Source organism: Mus caroli, chromosome 8 (genome assembly GCF_900094665.2).
Source record: "Mus caroli chromosome 8, CAROLI_EIJ_v1.1, whole genome shotgun sequence".
In the NCBI taxonomy this organism is placed as follows: domain Eukaryota; kingdom Metazoa; phylum Chordata; class Mammalia; order Rodentia; family Muridae; genus Mus; species Mus caroli.
Window position 1 is genome coordinate 29,802,670 of NC_034577.1, and position 26,020 is coordinate 29,828,689.

General features: G+C 43.6%; 1 protein-coding gene across 2 annotated transcripts in view; it reads left to right on the top strand.

Annotated features, from left to right (window-relative positions):
- The window catches only part of Mfhas1 (malignant fibrous histiocytoma amplified sequence 1), a 91,882-nt gene that overhangs the window by 4,272 nt on the left and 61,590 nt on the right, over positions 1–26,020 (top strand). The gene's annotated exons all lie outside the window — the stretch shown is intronic.

The following is a 26,020-nucleotide window of genomic DNA, read 5'->3' on the forward strand; positions in this document are numbered from 1 at the left end:
AGGAGAGGAGAGGAGAGGAGAGGAGGACTCACTTGTCTGAAGGGAGTTTCCTCTGATGTTTCTTGGTAACTTTGAGCTCTGTAGACATCGTAAGATAGCTTCTTGGAAAAGGGGGCTTTCCGAAGGTGGTTTTTAAGTGAGGGAAGGGAAAGCAAAAAAAAGAAAAAAGAAAAAAAAAAAAAAAAGAAAAGAAAACCCAAGAGCCTCCTAGGGTGTGTTTCCCAATAGTTTTTTTTTTTTCCTTTTGTAAACAGTTATAGGTGAATGAGAGAATTAGAGGACTAAGTTGTTTAAGCTTTAAAACAAACAAGCAAGCAAACAAGGAACCTTCATTTTCAAACCCATTTTAAAGGTTCAGTAACCCTGAAGAACAGGAGGTCTGGGCTTTCCATCTGCCCAGCCTCCTCCCTATCAGCATAGCCTCGCCATCCTCACTCATCACTCTCTGCACAGGACCAGTCAATCTGCTCTATCCCTCCACCCTCAGGAGCGAATCCTGAATCCTTGCCTGGAATTTCTGGCTTATATTAGTGATCCCTCTGGGTGTTTATTCTTGAGGGTTTGAGCAATTGCATAATGAATGACACGTGCCCATCATTGTAATCTAGGGTAGTTTCACCACAGAGAGAGAGAGAGAGGGAGAGAGAGAGAGAGAGAGAGAGAGAGAGAGAGAGAGACCTTTGTACTCCTTTATCTGTCTCTTCCTACCAGTCTTGGGAGCTCCTAGTCTTTTTACTGTTCTGTCTGGGAGCTTTCCCACTCTCTACCCTTGGTTAATTAGTCTCAAGCCTTTTCCTTGAGGCTCTTTAACAGCTGATTTGTGTGCAGTCCCCTGGTCAATAGCATTACAAGCATCCTTCGCACAGACCCTGTAACAATAGGGTGGCTGAGCCCTTCTCACCTTGGTCCCCCCTCACCCAGGGTAGGTTGAGGCGTGGTGAATGGGAAGAGTGAATGCCACTCTGATCTTTGTCTTAGCCCGAGTGGCAGCTTGTCACAGTGCCGGAAGGAATAGGATACCCAACGTTTCCGAAGGCAATGTCTGCCCATTGCCCTAGATCTACGCTTAATTCTTCAGCGTGAAAAAAGCCACCATACTGGATTACCAGTCACTGGAGCCAACCATTCTGTGTGATTATCTGGTATCTTGTCAACCAGTCCCGACTTGGAGGACGCCTCAATGTGTTTGCCATTGGATTTTATTCACGGAAGGTAAACACCTTCCTTACTGTGTTACTAAGCTGTACAAAGGGATGGGGAGCCCTGCACTCCCAAGGGTTCTCAACTGAGAGTTCTCTGAAACCAGTTCTTGCTCAATGCAGAGGTGGAGCGTGAATTAAATTGGTGCCATACACGCCAAAGGGAGGACATAGGTTATTGAACGAGGACCAGTTGGGGCTGAGGAATTCTGCTAATAAGACAGCGAGCCTGGTATGATTTCTACCTTCGCCTCCTCTTAGAAGTTTTCACTTTTGTTGCATAGGGAGATGGCTAGACAATAAGAGGACCCAGCTTGTTTCTCCATTTGCCTTTTTCCATTGCAGCCCGGGCTGACAATACAGCTTATAAGGAAGACGTTACTTTCCAAAGTTGAGAAAGGAAAAGAGAAGAATTGTAAGAACACACATCTATATTGAGAAATACGCCAGCAGTATTTTTTTTATAACATGCATGGGATGTTTCTACCTTATTTATGAGAGAAATGTTATTTTTTAAAATTTGTTTCAGCTTATACTTTTACCCCTAAAGTAGCAAAGAGATCAGAAATATTGGGAAGGCTGACAATATTGTATTTTTCTTTACACTGTGACAACAACAACAACAACAAAAAGAGCAAGATTTTTTTTTATCTCTCTCTCTTTTTTTTTCTGGGATGCCCAGCCTACATTAGTAACTGTCATAATCCTGAAAGATCTGCTAAGAACTACAAGTAATGAAATCTAGAATGTCACAAGGGAGAAATGATAACATTATTCGCTGTTTGGTTATGAGAGGACATACCCTTAGGTAACTAAAACACGTTTCAGTCCAGCAGAAGTTTTAGTCTCACTGTGTAGCTTTCTGTCTTTCTATGGAGTCCTTCGCTTTTTAGGGACAGAAAATTGGAGACTTCCTTTTACACTTAATTAAAATATCAAGTTCTCTTGTTAAATTCACAATTTTACATACAATGGTTTAAAAACTGATTTTTTTTTTAAGTTTCTTTTTTTGTTTTTGTCTCCCATGGGACATTAAGTGCCATTTCCCATGTTGCCTGGTACCATTCAGCTGAAGCATTCATCCCATTAAAACCTTTTAAAATGTTCTTATATGGAAAACCCACTCTGACCTTGCCCAACTGCATTTTCTGGCAAGAGCTACTTAGCTGGCGGAGTGATGCAGAGCTGGAGTTCTCTTGCTTTAATTTTGGAGATCCTTAGCTAGCAACCATGGGTTCAAAATTTCTCCTGGACGAGGCTCAATCACACTGTCAACGAGATTAGAGATTTTATTTAAGATTTATTTATTATAGATTTTATGTAAGACAATTGGGCTGATATACGAGCGTGTGTTAAGTAAAGACTTATTTATTTATTTTATCTGTGTGGATGTTTAGTCTGCCTGCCTGCCTGTCTGTCTGTCTGTACAGAAGAGGATGTGGGATGCCCAGGAAATGGAGTTACAGACAGTTGTTAGTGGCCATGTGGGTGTTGGGAATTGAACCCTGGTACTCCAGAAGAGGGACCAGTGTTCTTAACTGCTGGGCCATCTTGCCAGCTCTCCAGAGTTCTTCCAGAAACTGAAGACAGGTCTGTAAGATGATGAAATGTTGCTGCAGCTCACCAGGTAGAGGCACTTGTCTTGCGATCCTAGACACCTGAGTTCCATCCCCAGAACACATATAAAGGTAAAAGATCAATCAGGCTTCCATACATGTGCTGAATTGTGTGTGCACACACAAACACAATCATTTTTCAGACTATCGCTGGGCGTGGACTCCGCCTATATCCACCACCCTCTTCCATTCCTCCCCTGTAATTGGTCCTGGGCTCTCATTCCCAGAGTTCACTGTTCTTCCTATTGGGATGTTTATTCATGTTTTTCTTCTCTTCTGCCAGTATCATTTAAACCAGAATGGTCAGCCTCCTGAGGTTGGCTGACATGGCGGGCTCAGTGGCTACCACATTGGACCACAGCAAGACTGCAGTACATTGATAACATTTCAGCAATCAAGTGACAGCTTTGTGGATTTGAGTTGGAAGAATATATCTTAGTCTAAGTGACTTTGAATATAAGTTTTCACTTATATTCAAATATTTACCCTCCAAATTATGAGTGGTAATTTTAAACAAGGAGAAAGCAATCCAGTAAGCTTAATTATCTGGTTTTCCTTAATTCTGGCCACGTGCATTCACACAGAACCTTTCCATATCTCAAAAGCACTTTGCTCTGTCATTTCCTTTTTGTACCTAGTGTCTGACTGTGTGTAACCTGTCTTACTTTGTATGCCTGTCTGACAGTGTGCACCTGTCTAACTGAACCTACAGGTCTGAATGTGTTTGCTGGCCATCTTGCTACAATGTGTGCTCATATGACACTGTGTGTCCTACTGATAGTATGTTGCCATGTGATGGTGTATGTCTGTCTGATAGTGTGTACCCATCCGACTGTGTGTTTGTCTGGCTATGTGTACCTGTCTGACAGTGTGTGTCTATCTGGTGTACATATCCAACTGGCTGCGCCAGTCTGACTGTGTGCTAGTCTGACTGTATGTCTTGGTCTGAGTGTGTTTAAGTGTCTGATGGTACATATCTGTCTGGTGCTTAGCATATCTCTCTGTCCCCAGGAGTGGTTGCATATGTCCTAATTCTTTCTTGTTTAGACTGTTCACTTGCTTCCTCTCAGCAGAGACCTGCCTGAGGCTTTGTGCTCCCTGGAAGCCTCTCTGGTGCTCCTTGGGTGGCTGGTGCTTTGTATGAAGAATCTCTTTGTTGTACTGTCAGGTTCCCAGGTAGTACCGGATGGTGATCCTGCCTTGGCATGCATCCTCCACTCAGATGTCCCAGCTCTCCTGTTGGGCCTGGACCACGGCACTTGCCCTTGAATGGGGCCTTCATTTTGACTACTGAAGCGGAGCAAAGTTCTTGCCTTATTATATCTAAATTTTACAATTACTGGAATCTGAGCATGACCTAGTTGCTCGGATTGAATTAAGTCATTGTTTTTGGACTCCACAAAGCTTATTCAATATCTTTTTTAGCTTCACTGTATTAATATTGATGCCCCCTGGGTTTTTATTTTTCATAAACAGGCCGTGTTGAACTGGGTAGGACTTCGCTCTGCATAAAAAGAAAATAAAAACCTTAATAATGTAGTAAGAAAAAGAAATGCTGTGCAGAATCCAGTTCAAAGACTGGGGCGGTCTACAGAGGGCTCGAATTAGTTTAAGTTATAGGAGTCTCTGCTTTCAGTTCTAGGGTGTACCGTGCTCAGGTACTTGAGAATGTCCCAGAGAAAGGTTTTTTTGTTTGTAACTCACAGTTTATGTGATGTTCTGCCTCCTGCTTCCCTCGATCCCTGGTGCGCCTGGCTCATCCTCTTTCTCTTCAACTGATATCTAACATGTGGATGGGCGACCTCAGGGATGTTTGGGGAGATCTAGGCAAGGATCTAGAATAATAGAGCTTGTCCTGTGGCTGGGAGGAAGTGCCAGGTTTTGCAGTTGCACAGGAAGAGGTGTGTGGGAAGGGCCAGTTCTGGATGTTTCTGGTAGTTTTCCCTGATTTGGCTCTTAATTTTCGTCTCCCCATAGGGAACACCTTGATGAAAGACTCGGCAGCCATCATTAGTGGACTTCTGTTTGAGTTGTTGAAAACCGTGGCAAGTGCTGGCCAAGTCTTTACCCTCTCTTGTCACCTGCAGCTCCGTGCCAGTCTCTATGGAAGCACATGGGAAGGTCTATTGAGGGCAGACTCAGCCAGCCAGCCCTTAGGTCTCTCAGGCTCAGACTTTCTGACATGAAACCAATTGCTGGGAGTTTGGGGTATTATTTCGTCTTTCTCTGGGGGTTGGTGGCCTTTCCCTCACAGGAAGTGAAAGCACACTGGTACACATTCTCTAGTGCTGCTCTGGCCTTAGTGAAAACTGCCTTCTTCTCTTCGGAAGGGCTGATAGGCATTTCAGTCACCCACAGAACGCATGTGACCAGCTCATGGGACTTGAGAGACTTCCCCCCACCACACCCCTCCTCTGAGGAAAGGCACTGTGTCTCAGGGACTCTTCTTTTGCCTTCTGACGTTTCATGGCAGCCGGCTGGGCAGCACCGGAAGTGGCTGAGCGGGTGGGAGGGACTCCACGGCCATCATTTCTGAGGGATCAAGGCACTGTGTTATCTCTAATTTCTTGCAAGTAGGTTTTGGATTGTTTCTGGTATCCTCTATCTGCAAGTGTATACGTCGAGGTTTACCATGGGACTTTTGTTTCTTGTTTGTGTTCTTCCCCTTTGCAGACAAACTCTCACAGAAATAGATGGAGAGGTGACAGATGGTCAGGATACCTCGTTGAGTATGTAGGAGTTGACTGCCTAAAGCCTTCTGCTACCCGACCTTACGTTTAGTCCCCTAGAGCACTGGTGATTCTTCCTCCCAAAGCTGAGTTCTCTTAGCTCTTCCTCCCCTGATTGGCTCATACCTTCCCCATTTGGGGGTGGGGGGAGGTTCAGTGACGGAGGAACATGAAGCCATGATTGGTGGAAGTGGAATGGATCCAGGAAGGCAGATTTTTCCCCCCAGTGGCTTTACCTTCTTCCAGGCAATGTTGCTTCCCAGAATTCCACCCTGGGTTCAGCCTATTGATTGGAGATCAAGGGAAAGACCCTGGTGAAGTGGCTGACTGGGGTATAGACAAGCCCATGAGTGGCTGACTGTGGTATAGACAAGCCCATGTGTACTGCATAGTTGGCAGCTGCATCGATAACAATTCCCAGATATCCTTGCCAGCAGGCTGACTTATTTGTAGAGAATGAGAAGGAAAATTTTGGAGTTATTTTTATTTTTGGCAGTAAGTGCTCAAAAACCATTTATTTCTTCAGTGTAATGTCCTTGCTGGAAACACTGAGGCTTAGTTTTGTGTGTGTGTTTTTTTTTTTTTTTTTTTTTGTTGTTTAAGTTTGGTTTCTTTAAAGAATAAATGAGGGATACGTCCCTGAGCAACAGTTTTCTCTCTAACAGGACACCCAGGAAAGGATGAGAATACAAACAGCAAGGATCATAGTGGGGTGTGATGGACAGGGTCGCCAGAGGAGCCAGGCAGCTTTGTTGGACGCCAGATGCCTACAGGCTCTCCCTGCTTGCTTCTGGAAAGTTCCTTCTGCTCCAAACCTTGGCCTTGGGCACCCAGGCTATCCCCACTTCCTCTCACAGTCTGTTCAATGGCACTTGCTAGCAGAGAATGTTTTGGGGTGCGGTGGCTTCATGAGTCAAGTGCTTAGTGTGGCTGCCCTTGCTGCTCTTTGCTTCTTGTGCCTCCTCCTCTCCCCCTTCTCTTTCTCCCTTCTCTTCCCCTACCCCCTTTTTTCCCCCTTTCCCTCTCCTCTGTCCCCTTCTTTCCCTCTCCCTCCTCCTCCCTCCCTTTCTCTTCCTCACATCACCCTCCTCCTCTCCTCCCCTCTTCCTCCTCCTCTCAAGGTGAAGTTTATCAAATGTAAGATCAACCATTTAAAAGTGAACAACTCACTGGTATTTCCTACCTTCACAGAACTGTGCGAGCATGACCTTCGAGCCAAGTGCTTGTGTGGGCAAGGAGCACCAAGGCAGGACTGGGCCTCCTCCCTGGGATGGATTGCTCGGGAATTCTTCCACCTGGTTCCGGTGCCAACTTCCTTTGTAGGGCATGGCTTAAGAGTAGGAGTTTGGGTGTTTCCTCGTTGACTGGGCATCTCTCTCATGGCCATATTGGGATCCTCTTGTTAGAGTTAGTGAGTATGGCAGGTAGTGTGTGTGTGTGTTCACCCACACGTGGCCCACATAGGATGACAAAGATCACCTGAGAGAGAACGAGGCTGAGGAACTACTATTTTCAACATAGAGCTTTTACGATTTCTTTTGTGCATTTTGAGTGATAAGCCCAGAGTGCTTGTTCCTTAGGCCACAGATAGATAAGCTAGTAAAAGTTGGGAATATCTCAATATTAGGATCTTAATGACCACACCAGACAATTTACCAGCTTGAGTCTGTCACCTTTGAATACCTTCTCTACACAGACAGCTGAGCTGGCCTGGGAGTTTTAGGAGAATAAAATAAAATGCACTCAGTTGGCCATGGGGGTAGGGTCTTAAAGTGATGACTTATGGTATCTGACCATCTAGAGATAAAAATCGTTGTGTGTTTGTGAGATGTCTGGCTTCTCATTTTTCTAGGGGTAAAAAAAAAAAAATCCGGGCATTTAGAGAGAAACTACTTGATGAGGAAGAATAGGTAGAAAGGACTGCCCACATCCCTTGCTCCGGTGGACTGAGAGTCTGAATACTTTGTTGCCTGAGGGAACGATGGTACCACCAGCATCACACAGCATCGACACCAGCATCATCACCAAGTCTTTCCGAACCCTTTCAAAGGTGATCATCCCTTTTGAGGAAGAGAATGTGCACGCATGACCTTCGAGCCAAGTGCTTGTGTGGGCAAGGAACACCACAGCAGGGCTGGGCCTCCTCCTTTCAAAGGTGATCATCCCTTTTGAGGGAAAGAAAGTGCCCTTTCTTCTAAGGATCACTGCGTTCTTGGTTATTTATTTGCTCCTCCTTTGGAAGGATCAAGGCCATGGATCATTTTCAGACTCTGAAGACAGCGCCATTTACAGTGGGTGTTGCCAGGCATGTGCGACTGCAGCTTATAGGTTTCTTTGTTGAGGGAGGCTCTGTTGATGCTTTCCGATTATTAGCCTATTAAACATGGAGAGATTCAAAGCGTTAAACAGCTCAGATCCTCCCCGCTCCCAGGATCCTGCATCATCTCAGATCCTCATTGTTCCCAGGATGAGTCATGTGCCCTTGACGTGGTGTTAGAACTATATGCTAGCTGTAGTGAATTAGGGGGAGTGTGGAGCGCAACCCTTTACCCCTCCCTTGTTGGAAAAGAGAGAGCTTAAGAATGGTTGTGGAAGCAGTGGAGAGGTGGCTCAGTGGGTAGTGTGAGGACCTGGGTTAGGATCCCAGTGCCCACGTAAAAAGCCACTTGTCTTAGCACGCAGCTGCAATCTCAGCAGTGAGGAGGCAGAGAAAGGAAGATCTCTGGGATTTGCTAGCCAGCTAGTCTTGCATACACACTCATACACACACACACACACATGCAATATACACATGCACATGCATGTCATCATATCTATGTTTTTTTTAGTAAAATCGAAATATTTTTACACACTGGTCAGTCTACTGTTGTTAGGGATATGGTTGGAGGACACCAGGAGGCTGAGCCTATGCCGAGTTTTCAGCACACTCAGAGGCTTCAAGTGGGTGATCTCATTCAGATCCCTGGTAACCCCATGAGGTAAGGGTCGCTGGGCCCTCGATTTTACGGTGGAGATTAGCTTTAGCCAGTAAGTGACTTCCATCAGAGCACTCTGGGTTTGCTCTAGCCTTCTGTTCATCTCTCAGAGGGGTTAGCTCCTTCGCTGGCAGCCTGCGGAGAATGCCTTCCGTATATCACTAATAGCTGGACTTGCAGTGTGGAGTCAGCAGAGATCATGGTCACGGGTGGGAGCCACAAGGAAAGTGTGCCATTACTACTACTACTACTATTACTACTACACACACACACACAAATGCATCCCATAATAAGAAACAAAATTAAATTAAGAAGAAAAAGCAAGGATTTTTTTTTTTTAACAACAGTAAAACTGAACCATTCTAACACACTGTACACCTGCAGGGCCACTCCTTAGCTGAGTGTTAGAGGTAGTTGCCAGGTGACCACAGGAAGAAGGAAGTGGGAAGTGGATCTCCGTAGGTGAAGGGGGCTGAAGGCCTAGGTGGGCATGATGGAGATGGTGTGCTCAAAGCATTTGACATTTAGGAGTTATGATAAGGAAGGGGACTCTTTGTTTGAATGACATTTCAAGACCAGACATCTTTGGTAGGGACTCCTGATAGCCCTTGAATTAGACCATCGAAGCCCTGTTCCAGCATAGCCTTTGCCACCGGGCAACGCTCTGCTGAGCCCTGGAAGACATTTGCAGTGGTGACAGTGTTTCAGATGATCTGCATGGGACACAGTGTCCAAGTGTGACCACTTTGTCTAGGTCAGAGTACAGGGAAGAAAGGGTCGTTGGTTATCCCCACAGCACGATGGCTGGATGCCTCAGTAATCCATAGGACTGTATGTGAGGACATTGATTTTCCTCACTGTCAATCTTACCATACCAACCCCCGAAAAAAGCAATTTGAACTTAACACAATTATTGTTTAGCTGTGAGCCCTTTACATCTCTACTCTCTTGATGTATTGCTTGTAACTCTAGAGTAAATGAAAGTACAACTTTAATTATTTTTGCTTCTCAGTACCCTAGTCTATGCATATCATTCATCTGGGTGTAACTGAGTTCAGGAAGCCAGGGCTTCTTGCATTGATCTCTCTGTTACTACTCAAGTTTCCCTGTCTTTGCCTCTCACTTTACCCAAATAGACTCTGTTGCCCTTTGACTGAAACGCTTAGAAGTTCAGGATATTAAAAAAAAAAAATGCTTTGCATTCTTTCTGCTTTGATTTGAAACATAGGATTTATGTTGCTTCTTAAAGTGGAAACATTCTGGGCTGATAAGATGGCTCAGTGGTAGAGGTGATTGCTGTGTAAGCCTAAAGACCTGAGTTCGATCCCTGGAACCCAAGTAAAAGTGGAAGGGGAGAGTGAGCTCCACAGGGGACATCCTCTGATTTCTGTATTTATGCTGGAGTCTGTACCCCATCTACTGCTGCTGCTGCTGCTGCTATTACTACTACTACTACTACTACTACTACTACTACTACACACACACACACACACACACACACACATCCAATAATAAGAAACAAAATTAAATTAAGAAGAAAAAGCAAGGATTTTTTTTAACAACAGTAAAATTGAAGCATTCTAACGCACTGGTCAGTTGGTTGTGGATGGCTAGGCTCTGCCGTTGCAGCACCTCAGCTGTGTGCCTTTGGGAGTCACAGGAGTTTTGTCCTGTGGGGTGGTCCCAAGGGATGACTTAATGCACATGTAGATGCTTCGTGCAGGATTAGAACTCGGAAGAGTTCACCTGCTGCTGGGACGACCATTTTCCAGAAGACCCGAACTTTCAGATGTGTATTTGTGAACCTGATAAACCTGGAGGTAAAATCCTCCTCTTCTTCCATCTCCTCCTCCTCTTCTTCCTCCTCTTCTTCCATCTCCTCCTCCTCTTCTTCCTCCTCTTCTTCCATCTCCTCCTCCTCTTCCTTCACCTGCTCCTCCTCCTTCTTATATATAGTGGGGGCATGACATAGTTCAATCTTAGAGAAGCCAATTTCCCCCGTATTATACCAGACATTTGGCGGGGAAAGGGGACAAACATCACTCATAGCCGGCCTGTTCCATAACCAGTCCGCTGTTTCTCTTAGCTCCTCCTTTAAGCTTAGGTTCTTAAAATAGGAATTTAGCTCACTGTATAAATGATTTAAATATGGATTTTTTTCTAAAAAAATAAGCTATTATCCACCACATTTCAGGGACTTTCTAACTGAGCAGTAAGGGTGAGTGCTTACATGATAGTTAGGAAGGCTGTTTTTGTTGTTTATTTAACAGCATTCCCTTTGCTCAGCCATGTGAACACTTCACTTGCCTTTGATTGTAATTCTGTGATGAACTTTTCTCTATTTTGCTGGTGTTTTTTTTTTTTTTTTTTTTCCTCTGTGCTTTTGAGACTTTTGCCAGGAGGTCCTGAAGCTTGTAGCAAACCTACTGTTTCAGCCTTCAGAGCATTAGGATTATAGGGCCTGAGGTTGTATTTCTTTGTGAAAGTTTTTTGTTTGTTTGTTTGTTTGCTTTCTTTTCTGTTTGGAGGTCCTGAGCTTTCATCATCATTCACCAACCTTATAGACAAAAGAACATAGCAGAATTGTGTGAAAACTGAATCCAGGGTTGCGCGTGTCATTGTATTTACGCACAGGAGCAGCTCTGTCCTCGCATCAGGGGTACAGGCACCCCTCAGATGTTCCTTTGTACAGCCTCGGGGACATTTGGAGCAGCCCATGGGGCAAGGCTGTATGTAGCATTCCTGCAGGAGGGCGCCTGGTCTTTGTAGCTGCAGCAGATGGGCAGGTGCAGGAACTGCAGTGCTGCCATGGCAGTTGGTAGGGTCTGTGTCCAATGTAGGAAGGCATGTTGCAATAGTTTGGGCATTTGGGCAGCCGCTCCCAAGGTGGGATCATGGAGTGATAGGCAGGGAATGCCATGGTCTCAGAGCGTGTTTGTACAACTTTCCTGCTACCTGTCAGATCCCTTCCCCAGGCTTCCCTTCTTCAGGCTGTCATCCTAACAAGGCACTGATATTTAATGGGAAACAGCACCTCGCCGGTGACTCAGAGGTCTAATTAGTAAGGATGTTCACTCGAATGTATGCTACCTAATTCCGACGCCAGTTTTCTGAGTTTTCAGATACTATCTGGCATCGTCTTACTGGCTGTCCATGTAGAATTAACTCTTCACATGTCTTTATTGCATTTACAACCTTTCCCCAGCTTGTTTGGCTTTCTGATTTTCTAAAAATTCTTGATTTAGGTTTAAAATGTTTCACTACAATTGACTTCTTAGGAGAAGTGAAAATCCGTACGTAATGTTATCGCAGAGAAGTCACACCATGATTCTTTGCTCCCGGGACTTTACCAATAAGAAAGTATGCATAGTAAATTCAATAGCAGGAACCACGCCCACCATCATCAATCTCTCTTCTTTTGATTTGTACAATGTTTCTTTGGGTATATTTCAGGGATGATAAAACGTGTGGTTGCGTGTATCCAACCCAAAAGGGGTGATGTCTGCTTGTTCTGCACCTTGCATTTGAGCACTTAACAAATATTTTGGGGGCAGTGGGGGGGATTTGAGGGATGGCTCAAAAGGAAAGAACCAGTATGACTCTGCCAGAGGTCCTGAGTTCAATTCCTAGCACCCACATGAGGCAGCTTACAACCACCTGTACCTCCAACTCTGGGTAGATCCAACATCTCTGGCCTCCCCAGACACGTGAACTCAGGTGCACATATCTGCACGTATATACTATTTAAAAAAAAAAAATCTGTGCTTTGGTAATGCTGCCACAGTAGCAGTTTGTAAACAATCCCTCACATATACATATTGCATATATGTCCGTGGCCTATCTCATGATACTCTGGTCTTTTTTCTACTGTTTCGTCAGCCCGTGCTGACAGACCTTTGGTCTCTTTCATGCTGTTCTCCATGCTGTTCCCTAGATTTTAAGCTAAGGAAGTTTTCTCCCTGTCAGAAGTTTAGCAATGAGCTTCTTTTAAAAAAAAAAAACCTTTTCCGGTTTATCATGCTTTCTTTGTGTTCAGAACACTCTGGAGGCGCAATTAGTGGGAATGGTGGGTCAGGAGAGAGGCTTGGGAATGCAAAAAGCTCAGCTTTGTGATTTAAAAGGAGGTAATGTTTCTAACTGGCTGCCGTGATGCATGTTGGAATGCTATTGCTTTGAGCGTAATTACTCTTTTCACGGCTTAATTCATCTCTTATTGTGTGATGCGGTATTTAGACATAGCCCTAATTACAAATCTTGCATGTTTATAAATACTCGAAGATTACTGATCAAAACAAGACCTCGGCAGAGAGAATAATGCTTGGTCCGTGTAAGAAATCAATGGAAAATAATTGGTGGTGAGCCATGTTCCACTGATTCAGAACACTGCCTCTGCCTCTCTGCCGGTGGCAGGGTGGCCAGTCTGTCCCTCACGTTGCCTTTCGAGTTCCACTCCATCATATTTTTAGACCTAAGCTTGATACAGAATAGACAGAGCCAGTACCGGACGTCTGGTTTGGAATGGGTCTAACCTAGTGCACTCAAGTGTTTGCCATGGGATTAAATTGAATTAAATTCTGTTCTTGTTGTTCCTGTGTTTCGAAGATCACTGGAAGCCAACAACATCAGACTCGGCTTCTTCAAATCGGTCTTCACCATATGTTCTTTAGAAATCTTTCCCCTCGCCCTGATCAGTGCACAAATCACTGCAGATAGTATGGAGGGCCAGGGTGGCTCACATTGTCTCTGAACATGCCATGAAAATATACATATTCAATGCAACACTCTACGTTCATGGCATGGCTGAGGTGACTTTGATTCAAGTATCACTCATGAATTGCATGGGAAGTACTAAAAAAAGAAATGTGATTTTTCCAAAATACTTCAGTGCCAAAACTGGTTCCCCTGTCTGCTGAGAACTTGGCTGTTTTGTGCCCTGGGATACAGCGGGGAGGGAAGGGGGAGCTTTAGAGCTCTCAGTAGCATACATCTGTCCCTTTCCCTGACATGGCTGGTACCCAGATGGCTCCTGAGTGGCACAGCCCTGGTAGTCTCTTTCACTATCCCTCTCTTGGATGAAGCAGGTGTTCTTTTCAACTTATTTCACGTCTTAAAGCCTCTGCATTTCCTGAAATACAAACAGAAAGGGCTCGGCTTTTCCCTAGTTACTATGTTGCTTCTGTCCTCTCTTCTTGGTATAAGGGAAAGCAGGCAGGGGTACTGGTTGTCTGTTTGGTCATTTCAGGAATGTGGCTTCTGGCCTTGGCTCTGATTCAGTGTAGCCAGCCAGCATTTCTAGCAACAGTCCTCACCTCTGCAGCCTCTCCTGGAGCTCTGTGGATGCGGCTGAGGTTCTCCGGAACATACTGCAGTCATGCTTAGCCAAACAGGAGGGCTGGCTGCATCTTGGTGATTACTAGAGCTGTTAAAATTCTCTCACCTAGCCAAAACAAACAAACAAAACCAAAAATCCCCAACAACAACAACAATAACACCCCCCTCCATAAACCCAAAATGGAACAGGTGACTGTTTCCAGGACCAGATAAATTGCTGTGTCTCCAGCCTCAGGTGTTCTGTAGGCAGGAAAAAGCTGCAGGGTCCAGATCCTCAAACCACCCATCTTTTTACAGTCCATAAACCTTCTGATTTACAGTGCCATTTGTGATGCCAGACACGCTTATTCATGGGGGATCTCCATTGAGATCATAACTCACTAAGAACCAGAGAGGAAGAATGAGGAGGTAGAATGGTGTCCATTGTTCTTTGTTAGAAAAGAACCCCATTCTTTGGCCGTGGACAAATATTTGCCTTTGAAGAATCTGGTGGTGTGTCGGTGGCTTTGTTCACAGCCGTGCATGAACACATGCTTTCTTGCCTCTGAGGATGCTGAAGCATGCGCTCCATGGATCATTTTATGCTTGGAGCCTGGCTGTGTGTTAGCTGTGCGCTGAATAGCTCTCTGCTTCATCCCTCCCTCTGGCCATCACCCGTCCTCTGACCCAGATCATTTCTGTAAAGGATCTGATCTTTGTATGGAGTTCACATGGTTTCCTAGGGAAGTTGACACAGAACAAGTGTCTCTCTTACTGCAGCCAGAGATGAGAATTGCTGTATAGTTTTCTTGCTTTGTGTGAGAATGCAGCACCAGGGAAAAGAGCCATTCCTTGTTTCCTTTCTGTTTACACGAAGTCCAAAGCCACGGGCTGGGACCTTTAGGAAACTACTTGGCATCTGAAAGTCTCAGTTTCATCTGAAACTGAGAGGAAAATTCTCTCTGTTCCAAAGCCTTCGCACCGTGTCGTTATGTCCTTAGAGGTCGTGAGGATTAAATAAATGAATAGGCATCCAGGCTCTAGTACAGTTTCTATTACATGGTAAACACTCAATAAATGTAGGCTATGATTACTGTGATCTTTGTTCACAGATAAGTAACACTGACACTTGAGAGGGCTAAATATCTTGGGCGTACAGCCGTAGCAGAAGCCAGGCTGTCCCCCAGAGCCTACAATCTTTGTGATCAGAAAAACAATAGCTTCCACCTGTCAAAAGTGGGGGATTAATCGAAGGAAGAATGAAATGACGTGAGAAATGCATGCGGTTGTTGTAGAGACTGGACTATGATATGGGCTAGGGCTCTGTAATGATAGGTTACAGGCAGCTTAGGCAGTGTCTGAGGAGAGTAAGGTGGCAGCTGGGGAAGAGGAGTAGGCAGTAAACAGCTACAGTGCTCTGCAATCAATTCCAAGGCCTTTGGAGACATGAGAGGCCTGAGGAAAGCATCCATCTGGAGCCAGGTGGGCAGGGCAGAAAAAGACCTCCAGAAAAATGCCTGCCTGCAGCGTTTCACAGTGCTCTGTGGGGAAGATGAGGGTTGCAGACATGCTAGGAGCTTAAGGATTCAGTCACCAACACCTCTGTGATGTGAATGTGGTATGTACGTGTTTTATTTATTTGGTGAGAAGAGAACTCTTGGCAGCTCCATCTAATGTTAAAATAAGACCTGGTGATTTTTTTCCCCGTGAGTGGAAGTTGGTATTGAACAGTCAACTGGAACTGCTGGGTTTGCATTTTGTAGATGCTCTGCGAGGAAGATGGATTAGAACGGAATGAGAATGAAGTCCAGTGGCTACTCGTGCTCATTCAGACGGAATGAATAGAAAAGGCCCCAGAGCATCCCTGGGGACCAAGGATACAGAGTCCAGGATGCTAAGAGGGCAGACCTGAGCTCTACTGAGTCTTCTGACCCTGGGCACAGTCAGGGCCCTCTCTTCAGGCTTCTCTTTAACTGTCCTTAACTGTCATGTCAAATGCCAGACCCTTTGATTTGAGCATACAGCTCAGGATCAACTTTGACCACTGTGAGATGAAAACTGGGCCATTTATTTAAAAAAAAAAAACCAGAAAAGCGGAAGTGATCTGATAACATTGGTCTCCACAGGACTGCTGACCTAATTGGTTTATTTAGGGTTATTAGCCTCCCTGCTCTGATGGATGGCACATACATTCCGGAAGATTTATGGTCTTAGGTTTGTAAGTGGTCCTATGTCTTAAAACTGGCAGGTTCCTATGGAAATAAGAGACTTTATAAATAGTATCTGCTAACTTTTGCCCGATTTAAGATATGGAAAGGATAAATGATGTTGATGGCTGCTCTCTTAGCATCATGAATTATGTATGGAGCAGGCTGCTGCGGTTCTTTATGGCTGCCCAGAGCCAGTCTTTTGTTCTATCTTTTTTGAGCCATGGTGCTTGTAAAAGAGGAGGTCAGATCAAGTGCATTGAAGGAGTCTGTTTGGGGTAGGGTCATCCGGCTGCTGTCTAAGTCACTGTGTTGTTTTTGGTTTTGTTTGTTTGTTTGTTTTCCCATCATCAGATTTGGGGCGACTGGGAGGAGGGGCCATGCGCTGTTCACTGCTGTGGGTTGGGCTAAATGGACTCCAGAGCTGGCATGCTCCTCATTCCCTTAGGAACTTCTAACTCTCCCCTGTGCCCTGACCAACCTCTGTATCCTGTATGCAAAACCAGGGCGGATTGTAACTAGTTTCTCACCTAGGAACTGAGACAATGTATCTAGGGTCTTCTAGTGCAGCCATTTTTTTCTCTCCATGCTGGGTGAAGTTAGAAAGGATTTTAAGATATGTGAAGTACAGAGCCAGTCCGATTCTCTTTACTTTATTCTTGCTCTCAAAGCGATCTGAGTCACCAAAGGCTTAAAAACATCTCCCACACGACAGCGGCGATGACTGTAAATTGAATCCACTTGTGACTTGCCGTGGAGAGGGAGTTTCTTTAGTTATTCCCTCTATATAGAGGAAGCTACTACCCAGCCGGCTGTTGCAGGTGTCCTCTGTAATTAATTGGAAGAGCCCCACCCGTGCATCTCATCCTGGGTGTGTCGTCCCATCTTCCATAAAATGGTCTAAATCAAAGATCCAAGTTGTTGAAAGTGACCTTAAATTGAGGGGAGCCCACAACTTGTGGGCCACCTCTGTTTTAGAAGTATCAGTCTGTCTCCAGGGGATGGTTGAGGCATTTCTCAAAGCAATACTATACTCATTCAGCATCCGTTTAAAATATCCTTTGAAGTGTTCATTGTGGGTGTTTGGTTCATACTGGGTTTAAAAAAATTTTTTTAGCAAGACTAATTAAGTTAGTTTCTTGATGAAGTGATGTAGCATTCTGCTCCTATAATATAGGAAATGGGATTGGAGGCAGAATTTAAATGGGCAGATTGTAGCTGTCCGGATATTGATTCTTTCTGGCCTGTGCTCACTCAGCTAGAGTTTACTGTGGCCTTTCAGCCACTGGCCATTAGCAGGTCCGTCTTTGGAACCTTCCCTCAAGGACTTGGGTTCAGGCTGATCAAGACCGGCAAGGCTGTGACACAGTGCAGGAGATCAATAGACCAAGTGCCAGAAGAGTTCAGAGGAACAAGAATGCTTCTGACTGGAGGGGGCCTGAGAAACCAATGTTCTGTTGATTACTGGGGAGAGCATGTGGGAATAATGATCTTTTTTCTTCTATAGAAACCATCGGGTCCCTGGGTTTTTAACCTGTCATTAACACTGTATGGTCATTGCTACTTTTGAGTCATCATTGCTCATTTAACTGTTGTATTACATTTGAAATCCTGGGGTCATTAATAATAAAGGAGTAGAAAAACTGGTGATTGGAAATGATTTTCTAAGGGAACCCCAGTGAGTGCATGGGTCCTTTAATTTTTATATCATACCAGTAATGCTTATTGTCCTTATCCTAGCAATATTGAAAAGCACACTTTCAGGTGTGTGGGATTGTATCCTTAACATGTGCTATTAAAATATAGCAGAATGTTGACATGGAAAAGAATTTACCAGGTCTCTGTGTATTAATCATGTGATTTTAACGGCCATGGATTTATCGAGTTGGAGTTGTATTCTCTTTAAGACCAGTCTTGGAGTGCTCAATCCATTTGCTTTGTCATCTTGTTTTCTTTTGCTTCCCTTCTGTGGACAGAGCCGAACTATACACTCAAACCAGACCATGCCAGATCGTCTCTCTGTTTTCCTGTGTCATCTTTTACGTGTATATTATTTCCAAGTGATGAGATTCTGCCTTACAAACTGTCTTGTATCTCCGTCTCTGTATAGATATATCCCATCCTTTATCCAAACTGCCTTGTGTGTCTGTGGCTGTGGATGTCATGTCCCCATCCTCCAAAGATGGGGACAGCCTCAGTTTCTTGATCCCCGAGTTCATATCATGACTATTTACAAACTGTCCCAGATAATTGCTTGTTAGAGGAGCTCATAAGAACAGAGCGATCCAAGTAGTGAGAAGACATATTCCACCCTACCCCTGCAGTTATGGTCAGCGAGGCAGTCCCTGCCATGTGACAGTATTGCTCAGTGTCACTTGGGACTATGGACCTTCTTGCCAAGTGTAAGACTCCTTCTTGCTAGGTAGCCATCAATATCTCCGTCAGCTCCCATTTCAGTGGCCATGCCTTATCTCTGAAACAGCAGTCACTGTTAGAAAGGGACAGACACAGTATCTGCGGCAGGACTGACACTCAGGTGGCTGTGACCATGGGCCAGTCTTACGCAAAGGGCTTTGAGCCTCCTAGGCTTCCTGGACTCTTTTTCTATGTTCAAATGGCTTGGAAAAAGATGAATTACACATACATCACTTTAGCCACAACTAAACCTTCCCCACAAACTGCCTAGCTAGACCCCAGGGAATAAGAGTTTAGTTTTCGTTATCATTACCGTCTTTCTCAGGTTAACGTGGCTGGGTGATTTTTTTCCCAGGGCTCTTCTGTCTGGAAAGCCAACTGGTAGACAGGACAAGGTGGGTGGGGGACCTCTGTTCTGGGGTAGGAATTATCCCTGTCCTAGTTTTTCCTCTCTTCCTGAGTCAAATAATAGAACTCCAATTGTTTTTATATAAGCAGCCTTCTGACATTCTGGCCTGTGAAAATTAAAATTTCCCAAGATACTGAATTATCAGATTTGGGAACCCAAAGTAGGTAGACTAAGTGGCCAGGCAGTCCAACCGCAATGACTAGTGTGCCTAATAATTCCTAGAAATTTCAGGGTCACTTCAGGTGGCTCCCCTTGAATAACTGAGTTCTTTTAAAAAATATTATTTATTTATTTTTATGTATACTAGTACACTGTAGCTGTCTCCAGACTCGCAAAAGAAGAGGGCATCAGATCTCATTACAGATGGTTGTAAGTCACCATGTGGAATTGAACTCAGGACCTCTGGAAGAGCAGCCAGTGCACTTAACCACTGAGCCATCTCTCCAGCCCACCTGAGTTCTATTATCAGGAACATATTATAATGATGTACCTGGTAGTCATTCTCTAAGGCATTTCCAGATAGAACTAAACTAATGCCGTGTGTAATAGGTGTGATTCTACTTAGGGCTTTTCTGGGTGGCATTTCAAGTGCGGTCCTTGTGAGTTAGGGCTAGCCTAGCCTTCATTCTCTTTGCCTCCTGTATCTGTAGATACCCATCTATTTTTGTCATGTCTCAACATTTTCAACCTCTGTCTTTTAAGCTTGCTGTCTTAAACTAAGTGAATCTATAGTTTGTCGACCTCTCATTTTGAGAACAAAACTCTCTTTTTATAGTTTTAGTTTTTTTTTAAAAACTGAGATGGAATGCTAATTAATTTGTTCAGAGACTGGATATCCTTTTTGAATAGCTGGCATGCTATTCCTACATAAAATCGCAAGAGATCTGAAGTAATCTTTTAGATGAGAAAATGTCACTGCTGTTATATAACTACATATGACACCACCTCCTCTCAGTCTGTCCATCTGTCTGTATGTCTGCCCTTTCTTCCTTTTTTTTTTCTCTAGAGTCTTCTATTAGTTAATTTTCTAGTTGCTGGGACAAACTACTTGAAAGACAACAACTTAAGGGGAGAAGCGCATGAACCTGTCAGGCAAGTTGTGTCAGCTCACAGAGAGTGACAAGAAAGAAGGCCTACCCCTAGTGACCTACTTCCTATAGCTAGGTTCCAACTTCCTCTTCCCTGACCCCCAGCCAAGGATCATGCATTTAAGCACAGAACCTATGGGAGACAGTTTACATTCAAACTATAGCCAGCCTATAGATGAGCTTACACTAGTGACTGTCAAGTGACCCCAAGCCCAAAGACCTCAGTCCTGAGATGCAGCTGTTACAAATGCTTCAAAACTATCCTTTAGCTTTCTGGAAGCTGACATAAACACATCTGAATATTTTAGAAAAAGAAATTTTAAAAGATGACTGGTGGTTTGAATGAGAGTGGCCCCCATGGGCTCATCTATTTGAATACTTGGTGGCCAGGGACTGGAACTATTTGAAAGGATTAGAAGGATTTGGAGGTGTGGCCTTGTTGGAGGAAGTATGTCACTGGGGTTTGGGCTTTGTGGTTTCAAAAGCCCACATTGGGGGCCTATTCTCTCTCTCTTTCTTTCTCTTGGCCCCCTGTCTCTCTCTCCTCTCTCTCTCCTCTCTCTCTCTCTCTCTCTCTCTCTCTCTCTCTCTCTCTCTCTCTCTCTCTCACCTATGGATAAGGAGGCAGGAACTCTCAGTACTTTCCCAGCACCATGTCTGCCTGAGTGCTGCCATGCTCCCCACCATGATAATGGACTAAGCCTCTAAAATTGTAAGCCAGCCCCCAGTTAAATGCTTTCTTTTATAGTGCTATCTGGGTCATGGTGTTTCTTCACAATAGGACAGTGACTAAGACAGGGAAAGCATCAGAGTCAGGGACAAGGCAATCTTACTACTTCAGGAGCTGGGAAGTGGGGTGCTATCTAGGCCACAGGTTGTTTTAGTTGGGTTTGAGTCGGAAAGGTCTTTGATCATTCATTTCTTTGCCAGTGGGCAAAGTGGCTTGGGTGAGGCCTAGCTTCGAGTAACAACACGGTCTAGCTTAAGGGCCAGCATGCTGGAGCAGTGATTCTCTTAAGGTAGGTCAGAAACGTGTGCTTCTTATGGTCAAAATGGAGGGTAAGAACCTTTCAGTGATATCATATAAAAAAAATCCAAAGACGAGAAATCAAGTATTGATGGGGTGGGGCTGGAGCAAGTAGAGAAACATTATAGTAAGAATATATATCACAGCTAGTGAGATTTAAAAAAAAAAGAATTTGCTAAAATTATACATGATGTCAACTAGATAGTAATTTTTTATGCCTCAGGTAAGCAAGAGATAGGTAGAGGCCCTTGAATGCCCACTGGTAGGTGTAACATAAAAAGAACCATCAATGATGGAGCAATCGCATCAGTTGGAAGCCATATTGAAACACCCCCACTGAGAGAGAATGACCCCCTGGAAATCAGTCTGTAGTCAGTAAGTGCTTTAAAGACAAGAAGTCCAAGCTGGAGACATTATGCCCTGTTTTTACTACTTAGTTTGAAGCTATAGTAACCAAGACAGTATGTGAGTGAATCAACAGATAGGCCTGAAATAGGTAGCCCATTGAATTTGCATTCTGGACTAAGCCTCTAAAATTGTAAGTATTCTGTGAGAATGGGCATTTTCAACCAATAAAGCTAAAGCAGACACCTGTACTCATGAAATTAAACCTCGACTCATAGTGAACACTCAAACTTGGATGGATTGTAGGCCTACATAAAGCACCAAGATAATAAGTCATCCTAAGAATACATAGGAGGAACTGTCTGTCATCTTTGTACAGGCAAAATTTATGTGCTCAAATGCCCCTGAACATGCAGGCTCTGGGGTGGAACATTACTCTTAGGAACCTGCACTAAAAGGTCATTGTCACCTCCATAGGCATCCGTCCAAATGTATTTCCTACTTACAATGGAAAAATGTACAATAGGTATCCACTGTTTACAGACTAGTTTCCTGCCCTGGAAACCCTAGGTATTCATCCCAGCCCTCCTGCCTAACAACAATTATTGCTTTTTAGATGTAGAAACAAAGAAAAAAATGTAGTTATTAAAATTGAAAGCTTTGGCCCTCAAAAGAACCGTTGAGAAAATGAACAGGCAGCCTCCGCTAGTGGGGATGCGCTTGAAAACACCCGATTCAAAAAAACAAAAATAGACCAAGGCTCTGTTATAAATAGCCGAAAAGATCCGAAGAGTCTTGTCCCCGAGTCTGGTTTAGCAATGGAAAGTGAGTGTACAAAAAGATGTCATTGTGAGTCACTGGAGAAGTGTGTATTCAGGAGGTGGCACTGCATAGCATTCTGTGGCTGAGATGCAGATGCAGTGCCAGGAAGATGTGTAATACCTGGGACTTCCCCATCGTGATGCTGGAAATGGAAAATACTGTAGCCACTTTGATAGAATTCGTCAGTTTCCCACGAAGTTAAAACTACGTTCACCACATAGCCCAGGAATTCATTCCTAGGTATTTTCCCCAAGGGGAGGGGATCTGTGTTCAAAGATGACTTTTATAAACATCCCTGAAAGATTTGTTCATTTTGTTGTTGTTCTTTAATAACCATATACCAGAAATGGCTTGCTTGTTGAATGGTAAGACATTGTGGCTATACAGCCATGAAAAGACAGACAGAGCTGATGAATAGCCTGGGCGAGTCTCAGAATCATGCTCCCCCCAGACAGAAGCACACATGGAAAAAGCACATTCCGTGTGCTTTCACTCCTGGGGAATTCAAGCAGATGAGAAGCTACTGTAGTGACAGAGGGCATCTCAGGGGCTGATAACGTAGGGAGAGAATTGTCTGCTAGAGGTACAGGAAATTTTGGGGGGAGGGTCCATGGATGCACTATATGTCATGATTGTGTTAGAAATTGCAAGATTAGATAGATTGTCAAAGCTCTTCAAGTTCGACATTTAAAAATTGTTATTATTGATTTTTATCACATGTAAGTTATAGTCTGGCTATGATAATTTCCTTAGGCAGTCTGACATGTGTCCTTTTTTCTTCCCACATCCATCCCTTCTGTCTCTGGCTATGTAACCTTCCTATGTAAAGATTTTGCCAATGGAACATTGGTATTAGAGACAAAGGCAGACTACCTATCTGAGATTGTGTGACTGTCCTCTCAGGTTTAAGCAAATGGAACTGTTGATGTCCAGTTGTTTCTCAAAAAGAAAAATGTATACTTTTATTTATTATCGTTATATGCTGTTGACATGCACTTTGGAGTACATGCGGAGGTCAGTCAATGGATTCATGGAGTCATTTCTCTCCTTTGCTTCATGTGAGAATTTTCAGATAGGCAATCATGCAGGGCAAACCCTCACTACCTGTTGAGCCATCCCTCACTACCTGATGAGCCATCTTGCTCTCCCAAACTTGCTGACCCAATATTGCATCCAGTTTGACCCATAAAACCATTAAGTTCAGGACTTTAACCAATAGAAGAGCAGAAGAGCTTTTGTATGCTTTTTAATTAATTTTCATGACTTGGCAAAATCATTACATCTCATGACTGTAGTAATTGTTACCTGTTAGAATTTATTATTATTATTATTATTATTATTATTATTATTATTATTTGGTATGTGTGTGTGTATATATATATACATAACTGTGTCCAGGTGCTGAAGAGATCAAAAAAGAGGTTCAAAGAAAATTGTTTAAGGCATCAAGGTTATTTTTTGTTCCAATTTATACATTTTATTTTGCCTTGTTGCATTTAATAGACTTCAGTACATTTTACACACATGCACACACATAAATACACAGATGTGCACATACATGTAACTTTAAAGGTATTCTACTTGTCCAGTAGATGAATTTGATGTTGCCTCACCCCTAGAGTTAGATGATTAAAAGACTTGTATAGATTTTTATCATTATTAATAAGCCATTGCGAAAGACAACTTTCAGCCATTGCGTGTTTGCTGTGCTTGGGAGGGTTGTTTGGGCTTCAGACTGAAGCAATTAGCAGTCCTGGATCTGCACGCATGCATCTGCATAGACATGTGTGCACATGAGCCTGAGAAATGGAAAGAAGATTGATGATTCAGTTTGCATGAAAATTAAAACAGCCTGCCGAGAGCTAGCTTTGCTCTAAGCCTTCCAGAAAAGCCTGTGTGGTCCGTCATCATCAGAGGGTGACCTCATCCTCCTTTAGTTACTGGTTGAACACATTGGGTATTATTATTCCTGAGAAATGATTGAGATGACGTCATGCCATCTCATTTGGAGGGAAAGTGATCTCAGGAAACTGGCTGTCACTTCACTCTAAACCTTATTAGCCGTGGTGATGGCAGAGGCTGCGCTTAACTGGAAATGATTGGAGGCATACTCTAGAGAGTTTGGTGTGTCCACACTGGTCAGCTTGGTGCGATGTTTCCTTAGGTCTCTAATAGAGAGCCATCTGGCAAAATGGAAATGGGTGGGATGCAGGCTTTTACCTCCCCAACTGTGGCGGATGGCCTTCTCTTTTTCTAGTAAGTACATACAGGACCGAGGACACGCACAGGTGGTGCTTATCTGTATGTGTCACCCTCTAGCTCAGGAATCAGGTGACACTGTCCACACATCGAACACAGCAATATGTTGTGTTTGGACTAGAGCCACAGAAAAGTGTGTATCCAGGAAACAATGTTATGTCGACAAGATTGGTTTCCACGCTTTGTTTGGGATGCTTCATGGACTGCCTACGTGCTCCTCCATCTGTTAGGACCTTGTATGGTTTGCACTTTGCTAGGGAGAAGCCGTACCTAGGTTAGTTCTTTCGAGAGGCATTTTGTTTTAGAAGGGGGCACTTCGAGGCAGACTAGTTAAATGTGGCTTCAAACCCTATATCTGCTACCTAAGGCAAATAATCCTGGGCAAATTATTTAATCTCTTCAGATTGCACCTTTTTTATTTGAAAACAGGAGTAGGTTGATGAGGATATACAAAGCTGTGGTTTTCACCCTTGGCCCCACAAAATGAAGCAAAATTCACCAAGGGCTAGGTGTGCAGCTGAGAGGCAGTTTGAGTCCCTGGGTTTGATTCTAACACTGCCCAAACCAAACCAAACCAAACCAAACCAAACCAAACCAAACCAAACCAAACCAAGCCAAGCCAAGCCAAGCCAAACTAGACTATTATTTAAATCATATCATGCTGCAAACTGACCTTTTTTTGGTATAGACTTCTGAATTTCAACGCATGTTTGGAGTCATGTCACCATGACCACATTTGGAGTACACAATGATCTTTTATCTCCGAGAAATTCTGGCCTGCTGTCCTTCTGAAGTTATGAGCCCTCTCTGTCTTATATCTACTCAACAATAGTCTTGGGGTACAAATTATTCATTATTTATAGCTCATACCATGTAAAAATCTTTCTTAGCAAATTAAGAAAAAACATACACATAACTTGTAAATGAAAATATATAAAACATATATTTGAAATATATCTTTGAATGTATATTTGAAATATATATAACATATATATGAAATATATGTATATATATATATGTATATTTTAAGTCTCTTTTCTGTGTGTGACAGGAAGGTGAGGCAGCATGTATCGTTTGTTTTTCCCCTTCCCTGTCTTTTGCTTAGGAAAACTTCCACCATCCTGTGCCCTTGGAAAAGTTGAAGCTGTAGAAAGTTTGATTTGAATGTCCCTCCTTCACACAGTTCTTTCTAATGAAATCACACACAGTCATGAAATTCAGCAAAACTCTTTTGGGGCTAGGGCTGGGGCTGCCTCTCAGTCACAGAATGCTTGTCTATCATTGATAAGGCTCTGGGTTCCGGGATTCAGTGTCCAGCACTATAGGAAACATAACGACCATAACAATAAAAACACTAAAAGTCTTCAGGGCCACGTCTAAGTTCAGCTCCAAGCAATGTAGCAAAACATACAAAAGATTATAAAATAGAACAGTATGTGAAGTAAAGTTTTCTATCTTTTGAGGCAAAAATATTTTTAATGTAGTTTTATCCTTTTCAGCTGGTTAGGACCTAGTTTGTGACTATAGAGTCCAGTAAAATGAATCTGTCACTGTTGTCCCTTACAGCTGGAATGTGCTATGTAATTAATTAAATTCTTATATTTAATAGAGTTTTAAAC